Below are 10,052 nucleotides of genomic sequence, written 5' to 3' on the forward strand. Positions count from 1 at the left end.
TGAATGAATGAATGTTTCTTTGGCTATGCTTGAAGCAAGAGGGAGAACAAGCAAATAGTAGGTCCTCTGCACAGAGAATATTTTAACTGGGGAGAAATGCAAATGGGGGACAGGGAAAACTGCTCAAGACCAACTTTGAACTCAGCTACATTGGCAAAGAAAAAGCGCTTTATATGCATTATAACACTGTGGCACCTAATGGCTCTGTGGAGTTCCATTTTTGCCAATCCAATTTCTCATACAAAGTTTGCAGCGTGTTTTCCTGAGACGCTTCTTTGAAGTGTCTAGATCCAGCCTTTGCCTAGGTCTTCACCCAAAAGAAAAGCAGTGCCCAACCTGACGATAACAGAATAAATGATGCAAGAAGGGAGCTGAGGTGGTAAGGGAACACCTTGCTACTTTCAATAAATTCACATCTCCAGGACCTGATGAGCTGCACCCAGAAGTTGTAAAGGAGCTTGCAAATGTAATATCAGAGCCTCTGCGTATAATCTTTGAGAATTCTTGGAGAACAGGTGAGGTCCCTGTGGAGTGGAGGCACAATTCTATGATTCTATCATTTTGGGTTTATGGACCGCAATAAAGCTCTCTCTCTCTGTGTGTGTGTGTGTGTGTGTGTGTGTGTGTGTGAGAGAGAGAGAGAGAGAGAGAGAGAGAGAGAGAGAGATTCTATGTATGGCAAACACATCATTTGAATGTTATTCAAACTTTTTCTTGGCAAACACAAGATCTCTTGGGGAGTAGGAGGAGTTTCTCCAAATAGGCACATTTTTCAAATAAACATATATTTTGATACAAAGATTTCTCCCTCAGTGGACTAAAAGTCAGTTGTTTCTGATAACATAACATTGCTTTGGTCTTCCTTTAAGTTTTAGCCACAAATTGTTCAGTAAACACAGGCATCAAGCAGCCACTTCTTCAGGTAGTTAATCCAGCTTTGACCATACGGTGGGTCTTGTGGATTCCAGCTATGCAGGCCATGTTGAATTGCAACCTTTTGCATTAGCAGTCATAAATGAATCAGTCCCCGCTGCAAGATTTCTCCTACATTTCAATGAGTAAAAAGCTGAGGTGGCTGCATTGAAAATTTCCTGGCACGTGTTGATTTACTAGAATACCTTAATGTAATTGTTTTCAGATATATATGTGGTATTTAACACATCCACATTTACATAAAGATTTTTGTTTAATCTGTGGAAAGTCTTTAGCACCCTCTAATGGTAAAAACCTGTTATCCAAAACCATACAATCAAGAGAACTTCACTGTGTTCCGTTACATTTGTGGCCGAATACACAAACTAATTGACCTTCAATGTGTGTACAGAATTAGCAGACGGGGTGCAATTTATAAAATGCCTAAATGTGAGATTCAGTTGTTCAAAAGCTAGTACCATTGAAACAAAGGAGGTTTGTGGATAATTTCAAATAAATCATCAATAGATCTGGGGCAATGGGCTGTAAGAGAGAGATGGCCATGTGTCATCTCCTCTTTCTGAACAAAGTCCCGGAAAGTATGCTCTCCCTCTCTTTTCAGAGCTTTTGTGAACATGGTCTGAACTCTCTGTCCTCTCCATTGTTTTTTGTAGAAGTCGATCTTGTGTGTTTACAGCTGAGATGCAGTAAATAAAGTTGTGCAAACTGCAAAATGAACACACGCAAAGAAACACTTCATATATCAAAAGGCTACCTGTCACGGGTGACGGCTGGGTCACCAACTGTCATCAAACAAACTAAGCACACGAACTGCCGAAGACAATGCCAGCTTGAAAATCTTTAAAAATACACAGCTGTTGCCCTTTGCTGTGCTGGCCAGGGTGTTGCACAGCATTATTACAAGACAGACAAAGACATTTCTAGCCTAGCATATCTCTGTGTGATATTATGAACGGGGCACATGCCCATTTACAAGATGCACACAGCAAATGTTTTGTGCTAAGTTTACTGAAGCCGTGGCAAACAGAATGCTCGGCTGTCTCAATTGCTCGACTACAGAGAATTTGCCAGCCATCTAAATTACTTCTGAAAGACTGGACGCATTTAGGAAGATAATCGAAAAGAGCAGCCAGGTAACAGCTATCACCCCGTAACAAGAGATCAAGGCCGTTTATGATCAGCCCAGCAACTATTAAACTTCTTTATTTCCTTTTTCTTTTCCTCAGTAGCCATTCAAACTTGAGTTGCAAGAAAGCATAGCAAGATGTGCTTTCTATCTGTCTTGAGAGAGAATGGTATAATACAGAATTACCTTCCAGAACATTTTAAACATTAATAAACATGTGAAATTCTTTCAGTGCTCAGGAAAACTACTATTTTTTGTTTGTATAACAAGCCCCCATGTATAAGATGCCCCCTATTTTGGGGGATTCAAAATTAAGAAAATGGGGGGAAATTGCCCAGAGTTGCTGAGCTTTTTTGGGGAGTGGCCCAGAGTTGTTATTCTTTTGCTGATCACCCGCCCAATTGCCATAGCGACAGCCAATCAACACCAGCCCTTGCCGCAGCCACTAATAACACGCCTAATAGCCACTGACAATCTCCGGCTTTGGGAAACAACCAATCCCACGTCTCCCCTATGCACTATCCATGTATAAGACGAGCCCCAATTTTTAACATAATTTTTTAATAAAAAAAGCCTTGTCTTGTACACGGAAAAGTACAGTATATAGAAGTCTATATTTTGTAAAAATAGGAACCAGGTATCTGATTTTAAAGGCCAATCAACACACCCAACTTAGGACCAAACTAGACATGACAGGCCAGCCAAACATATTTTTGTCTACCGCCCCCATTCACTCTTCACAGGAAAGGAAGCATGCAGAGCAACTGAATGAGACCTCTCTTATCCCCTGCCTTGCCTTGTTGCACTCTGTGGCTTTAAGCAATTTTCTCCCAGCATGCATGGTGAGAGAAGCAGTATCTCAGCACAAGCTGTGCTCCCAACTCATGTATGTCTGTTTGAGCATCAGGTCATTTTGGGCATATAAGCAAAGCACAGGCTTTGAGAGCAGAGTCTGCCCTCAACAATGTCAAAAAGAGCAACAACCCCACAACAACAACCCTACTGTTAGGATTCTTGCCCCGTGTTGCAGTCATGGGATCGGTTTTATCACATGACGGTGTATGTTTTCATTCCACATTGTGGGAAGTGACAGAGACAGGATGTTTTTATTACTGTGTTTCCATGATGCAGGAATGTTGTCCTTTGTTCTCTCTCTCTTTGCTATCTGATGCTGAAGAGGAAGGAGCTGAGTTATGATGCTCCGAGTGTGTATATGCAAATAAACGTAGTTTAGCCAAAATGCTGCGCTACTGAGTCTGTCACTCGAACTGCCAACACTCTGAAGAAGAAGAAGAGAAGAAGAGTTTGGATTTGATATCCTGCTTTATCACTACCCGAAGGAGTCTCAAAGCGGCTAACAATCTCCTTTCCCTTCCTCCCCCACAACAAACACTCTGTGTGGCGAGTGAGTCTGAGAGACTTCAGAGAAGTGTGACTAGCCCAAGGTCACCCAGCAACTGCATGTGGATGAGCGGGGAAGCGAACCTGGTTCACCAGATTATGAGTCCACTACTCTGAACCACTACACCACACTGGCTACTAGTCCTACTAGTCCTAAAGTGTGCTGGTGCCTCTTGGTATCAGTTGCTGTGATGTTCAGGCTGGAGAAAGACTTTGAGTCTCCCAAACGACTGACCAGGAGGGAGAGAACATGCTAGCCGGGCATGTGTCTCTGCTGGGTGCCTACTTGCATGTAGGACGCTCCTGACACCTACATCTTCACCGTACCACAGCTGAATATCTGTAAGGGGGATGGGGAGAGAGCAACTGAACTTAAAGGCCAATCACTGCTGTGACAGAGTCGGGAAACTCTGTGATTTACAATGGCTGATCCTCAAGTCTTCCCAGGGGCTGAGATGTCCCTATGATGTACAAACTACTCACAGAGGATATAGATGAGCATTATGAGAGGCAGGAGTAACCTGATGTGGTAATGGGCATATCTAACACGAAGGAGATTTAATTCCAAGGTAAAGAACTCAGTTTTGAGGGAGCGTTCAACCCTCTGTATAAAATCCTGGATTCTTGGATTAACCACATTGACTCAGGAGTGGAGAATGAAAATGGTACGGCCTGCTACAAGTAATTTCATTTATGCCTAGCCACTCAGTTGCACATTTTTTAGTTGATACAAATTTCTCCCACTGAAGATCATCTCGGGTATGCCAAATTAGGTGCAACATAGCGCATGAGAAAGCCCGCTAGAATTCCAGCAATTAAAAGTAAATGTAACTTCACATTGATTATAATCCTTCCCCGAGATCACCCAAATTGCATACAGTTTCTTTCTAAATTAGTCTTAATTAGCATCCAATCCAAATTTAATAAGGGGAGTTATTTCATGTATATAATTGTTCATAGGCAAAACATTGTGCAATAATCATCATTAGGATGGAACACATTTGTGTTGCTCAGGATTATTTAGCAGTCTCCAGTGTGGAACTGATTGTCAGAACATCAGAAATTGCATGTCACTTGAAGAAAAATGGAGGGGGGGGTGCCTGCAGATTTCTTGAAGGAGAGTTTGACCTCCAAACAACACAACTTTCACAGGCCCAGCCTCTGCCCAGTCACCTTCCTGTCCTTGTTGCCCAACCTTTCCCTGTTCACTTTCCTCTTTTCAACAGGAGAGGTAAATGTTGACACTCAAGGCAGTGCCCCCAGGCTGGCTTTGGAACTGCACTTTCAGGGACAGCATGTGAGAATTCAGCTTCTGCACCACCCCATCACGTCACAGTCAAAGACATAATTTCACAAAATAATAACCAGTCAGATCATTGAGTAAGCCTTCTGTGTGTCTGGCGTTCAGCCTGACCAGTCTTTGTTGCAAAGCCAGATCCTTCTTGGGGTGCTTTTGGATGGGGCTGGGGGGGGGGGACTTAATTTGTGAATGGGTTATTATACTGCATGCAGGTCACTGTAAACAGGTTTGTTCATTTGTGTGCTTACTGGGTTTCCCCCAGAAAGGGTTGCTCTAGCTTAAATTGGAGCATTTTGATGCCAATAACATCCTGTAGCTGCCACAAAAAGCCCAGGTGTGTGAGGAGCACTGTTCCATCATGAACACCTGTTTGGAAGCATCCCTGCTCTTTTGTTCTTTGATCTAAGTAACCGAGGAGATAGGACTTACTAGAGTTTCCTGCCAAGCTTCACCTTGCTTCTTGGGTCCTCTGCTGTTCAGTTGGATCTCAGGAGCACATCTTTCAGAAGATTGCAATTATGATTCTAAGAAGATTGGATAAGACCCATTGCACTGCAAATAGAACAACTGGAACACCAGGAAAAATTCTGTTCCAGTTCCATCTTTGACAGATGCCATGTAATCTTATCTCAAGCATTACATGGTGCCATTTTTGAAGCAGCATATCGCCATCTTGAGCAATGTTCTTGAGCACTTCATTCCAGTTTTCCAGCAGCCAAACCTAGCCCGTCATGCTGCTTTTTGAAATACTATGTAAAATAGGATATTACAAGAGGAGTGCCATTGTTTCAGCCCTTCAGTATTTATGAGTTGCTTCCTTGTAGATGAACAGTTTCCTTTGCTTTGTCATCCTGCAAACATATTTTATGGAATGTTTTTACTACTGCTTTGAAGTTGGCGAATCTCCCAGAGAGATACACAACTGGGCGTTATCTGGAAATAAACATGAAATAAAGCGAGCACCCACCTCTGTTCAGCTTTATAGCCCACAAAACGCCTTACGTTTGACAAGCAGAAATGTGCAGGCCACTAAAGTAATAACAATGGATCTTCTCTTGCAAAGTTTAGAATTCTGCTATGCTAATGTTAAGCCAACATTTATATCTTGGCTTAACAATATGAATGAGTTTCATGGTCCTACACATAGCTGATTTGATCCTCCCTTCATGCAAGCTAGGATGCATGTTGGGAAGTCTTTGGTTAGATATAATTATTTATTTCGTGTGTTTATCATGATTATATATTTCTCCTGCCTTTAAGGATACAGAAACCCATCTAAGGCTGCTCACAAATAAATTCAAAGCACCTTAATAAAACTCGCAAGGGAAAAAATGCTAAAACATTACAAGTCACACACACGGAACATTGTACTAAGCTTTCACCTGGGTGAGACTCATCTCACAGTCTTTGTGAGCATTGGCTCTGCAGCCTTCAAGCAAGCAGACTTGCCTTATTATCACTCCCTAGCATCCCACTGCCAGAGGATTGGCTCCTTCCATTCACCAGTTTGCCTCCTCCAAGTGGAAGAAACCTGGGCAGTACTGAATGTCACATCCATTGCCAGGTGTGTCCTTCTGGAAACAGAAGAGGGCTTTCCCCTTGGCCTGCCTTTATATCCACTCAGTTGCCAAGCACTTTTGTGACATCACAAGAAACCCACAGCCAATGACAACAGCTGGGGAGGCAACATTTTCTTTGCTTTGAGCTTCACAATGTGCTTGTTTATTCAGGACATGGGTGGTGTTGTGGTCTAAACCACCAAGCCTCTTGGGCTTCCCAGTCAGAAGATTGGCAGTTCAAATCCCCACAATGGAGTGCCCTCCTGTTCCTCTATCCCAGCTCCTGCCAAACTAGCAGTTCAAAAGCACAGCAGGGCAACTAGATAAATAGGTACCACTGTGGCGGGAAGGTAAACGGTGTTTCCATGTGCTCTGGTTTCCATCACAGTGTTCCATTGCATCAGAAGCAGTTTAGTCCTGCTGGCCACGTGACCCAGAAAGCTGTCTGTGGACAAATGGTGGCTCCCTCAGCATGAAAGCGAGATGAGCGGATCAACCCAATAGTCACCTTTGACTAGACTTAACCGTCCAGGGGTCCTTTACCTTTTACCTACTTCCCAGTAGTCATTGGACATCCTCATCTACTTTGACAGCCCATTTCCTGTCTGTTTTTGGGTCTTTGAGGATTGCAAGAGAATGCATAGAGGTTCTTCAGTTCACTGACTGCAAGGGTCATAGCTATGAGGTGTAGCCCTTCTCATGCCCAGTAACAATGTGAGCAATGCTAAAAGTCTTGTAGGGAATAAGCAGTGGACAGCCAGTTGGCATCAGAGACAGCTTCTGTACAACAACAAGAGCTTGGGGAACAATCCATCAAATGTGGATCTAGAGGAGCATGGCCAGTTTGGTCACACCAGGCATAGCAGGCACCCAAACTTTGACATCTAGCAGAAGGCGAGAGGTGGGTGGGTGCCAGATTTTTGCATCACACAGAGCACCGCTGAAATCTGAGGTGTCAAAATCTGCTACTGAATCCGTATCTCCTTCTCAACACAAGCCAAAGTATCTTCATAGATCTAAGGCAGAAAAATGCAGGATGCTCTCTCACTACAAAGCCCCTAAAGCATGGGTAGGCAAACTAAGGCCTGAGGGCCAGATCCGGCCCAATCACTTTCTAAATCCGGCCTGCGGACGGTCCAGGAATCAATGTGTTTTTTCATGAGTAGAATGTGTCCTTTTATTTAAAATACATTTCCCGGTGTTATTTGTAGGGCCTGCCTGGTGTTTTTACATGAGTAGAATGTGTGCTTTTATTGAAAATGCATCTCTGGGTTATCTGTGGGGCATAGGAATTTGGTCATTTTTTTTTTCCAAAATACAATCCGGCCCCCCACAAGGTCTGAGGGACAGGGCACCGGCCCCCTGCTGAAAAAGTTTGCTGACCCCTGCCCTAAACTATTGGTCAATGGCTTTTGAACAAACCAGGATATTAAGCCAACTTTAAACTTTGGCTTCATATCCCAGCTTCTTCAGTAGCCTTTCAACCATAGTTTTCCAGTTTGGACATAATGAGAAACTATAGTCAACTGAACATTTCCTGGCGTGTTCATTTTCTCCCGCAAGGAGAGGGATGAAGGGGCTGCATGCAGAGCCAAGAAGCTCCTTCCTATTTTGGCTTATTAAACTGAGATTATCATTATCCCAATGTAGCCAGTGTGCTGAAACCACACATTGCTGCAGTGTGTGCTTGAATTAATTGCATTATTGAATGCAATGAATCTATCTGGATAGGCAAAAAGAAAGTATTGTTCCTAGGATATTGTGGTATCGCTGCTTGATGCATATTAGAATAATTTCCATCTCTAACAGCAGCAAACCAGATGCAAGACCATTGTTTACACTGATTTTCCCAATTTTCTCTCCCAACAGCACCTCCCATCCTATATCTTCCCCTTGAGGGTCCTTTTCTGACCTTGTGCTCGGGCTCCTTCACCATCTCCCTGCACTGGATACAACACAGTCAATAAATTACTGAGCTATTGCATTATAATAGGGAAGAAACAGCACGACTTCATTTGAAGTTTGATTCCGCCTGCATTGAAGATGTGAAACATTCTGAAAGCGTGGCAGAGAAAATTACTTGAACTCAATTGGAGATGCCACCCGCTGGTACCATGATAAAGGATGGCAGGCTGAGAGGAAACAGAAAGCCAACAGCTTCGCTCCTCAAAGCACGCTGCACCTGGAAGGGTGGGGATGGTGACAACTACATTCCCAACACTGGCTTGGTGCCAGATTGAGGCACGCTTAGAGAATATTGAAATCAATGCATGACTCTAGCTGGACTCAATTGCACAAAGACATGAAGGGTTAAACCAGAGGTGGGGACAGAGGTGCACATGAAAGCCACAGTCCCGACAGCCCTGGGTGTATTATTATTATTATTATTATTGTTGTTATTATTATTATTATTATTACAGTGGTACCTCGAGTTACAGATGCTTCAGGTTACAGACGCTTCAGACTCTGGTAACCCAGAAATAGTACCTCGGGTTAAGAACTTTGCTTCAGGATGAGAACAGAAAACGTGCAGCAGCGGCACGGCAACAGCGGGAGGCCCCATTAGCTAAAGTGGTACTTCAGGTTAAGAACAGTTTCAGGTTACGTACAGACCTCCGGAACGAATTAAGTTCTTAACCCGAGGTACCACTGTATTATTATTATTATTATTATTATTATTATTATTATTATTATTATTCCCACCTTTTTTCCTGACAGGAACTCACTGTCTCCTTCCCTCCTTGAAGACACACGCCACCTATACCCGTAAAGTTCAGTTTTGATCCTAGGTGCAGGAAATATGCCTCCACCTTCTTGGGCATGGGGACAAACCCTCACTGTCTTGCCACCCCCAAATGGCAACCCCACCGATGGCTGACTGCCCCCACAGCAGCCTGGTATAATGAGCACGCACACTTTATATGTGCACAGGAAAGTATAAAGACAAGGGAAAGTTTCTTACAGTCCTTTTTTATTTCAAACTTTACAGAGAGAGGCTATAGAACCCAGCCTCTTGGAAAATGGTGTTGTCCCAAGTGAACCTCCACACACACACACACACACACACACACACACACACACACACACACCATCTCTCCCACTTCCTCATTTGTCATTTCTACGGGTGCTGCTACATGCCCTCTGTCTTTGAGCTCTTTGCTCTCCTACTTTTAAGGCTTGATGGGTTCTGGGAGAGGAAGGGTCTAGAATACTTTCTAATAACAACGTGTCGGCCAGGTGTTGTTCTGGTTCTCCCATGATTTCCCAACTTTCTCCCTCATCTGCCTTTGAGCTGTGACCTCCCTCAAACCCCTGTTGTAAATCTATACTGTCTTCCTCCATCCCCCCTCTGCCCAGTCCCTGAAAAATACCTAGAAATCACAGGTCTGGGTGGTTTTCTGCTTGTCCTGCAACTTTCCCCACAAAAATCCACTCTTTGGTGTTGAATGAAGCAAATGCCAATCCACAGAACACCCAATTGATGTCTGCTAAAGAGCAGGCTTTCCAGGGGGTGGGGAAGTGGTGGGACAAGTGGAAGTCTGGATGAGCCCCTTGTCATGGCTGAGGAAGGGTCTCTCACCACCTCATTTAAGAATGTGGTGATGCTTGGCCTAGACGGTCTAAGGCCTTCATCCTGACATTCTAAAAGAGGTTAGCTTATTCACAAAGTCTCTGGCACATTCATTTTGGAGAAAACTGTGACAGGCACGTCCATAACTCATTCCTGTTCCTG

General features: G+C 43.7%; 1 long non-coding RNA gene across 1 annotated transcript; it reads right to left on the minus strand.

The window, feature by feature from the left end:
* Positions 1-475: 475 nt before the first annotated feature.
* LOC307226477 lies at positions 476-6,224 on the minus strand. The gene is made up of 3 exons (XR_013843459.1): positions 6,143-6,224; positions 5,190-5,611; positions 476-585 (listed from the first exon to the last, which is right to left on the minus strand). It is a non-coding gene; the product is annotated as an uncharacterized lncRNA (long non-coding RNA).
* Between the last annotated feature and the right edge of the window lie 3,828 nt (positions 6,225-10,052).

This window comes from Podarcis cretensis, assembly GCF_951804945.1.
Source record: "Podarcis cretensis genome assembly, chromosome: 11".
Lineage (NCBI taxonomy): Eukaryota > Metazoa > Chordata > Lepidosauria > Squamata > Lacertidae > Podarcis > Podarcis cretensis.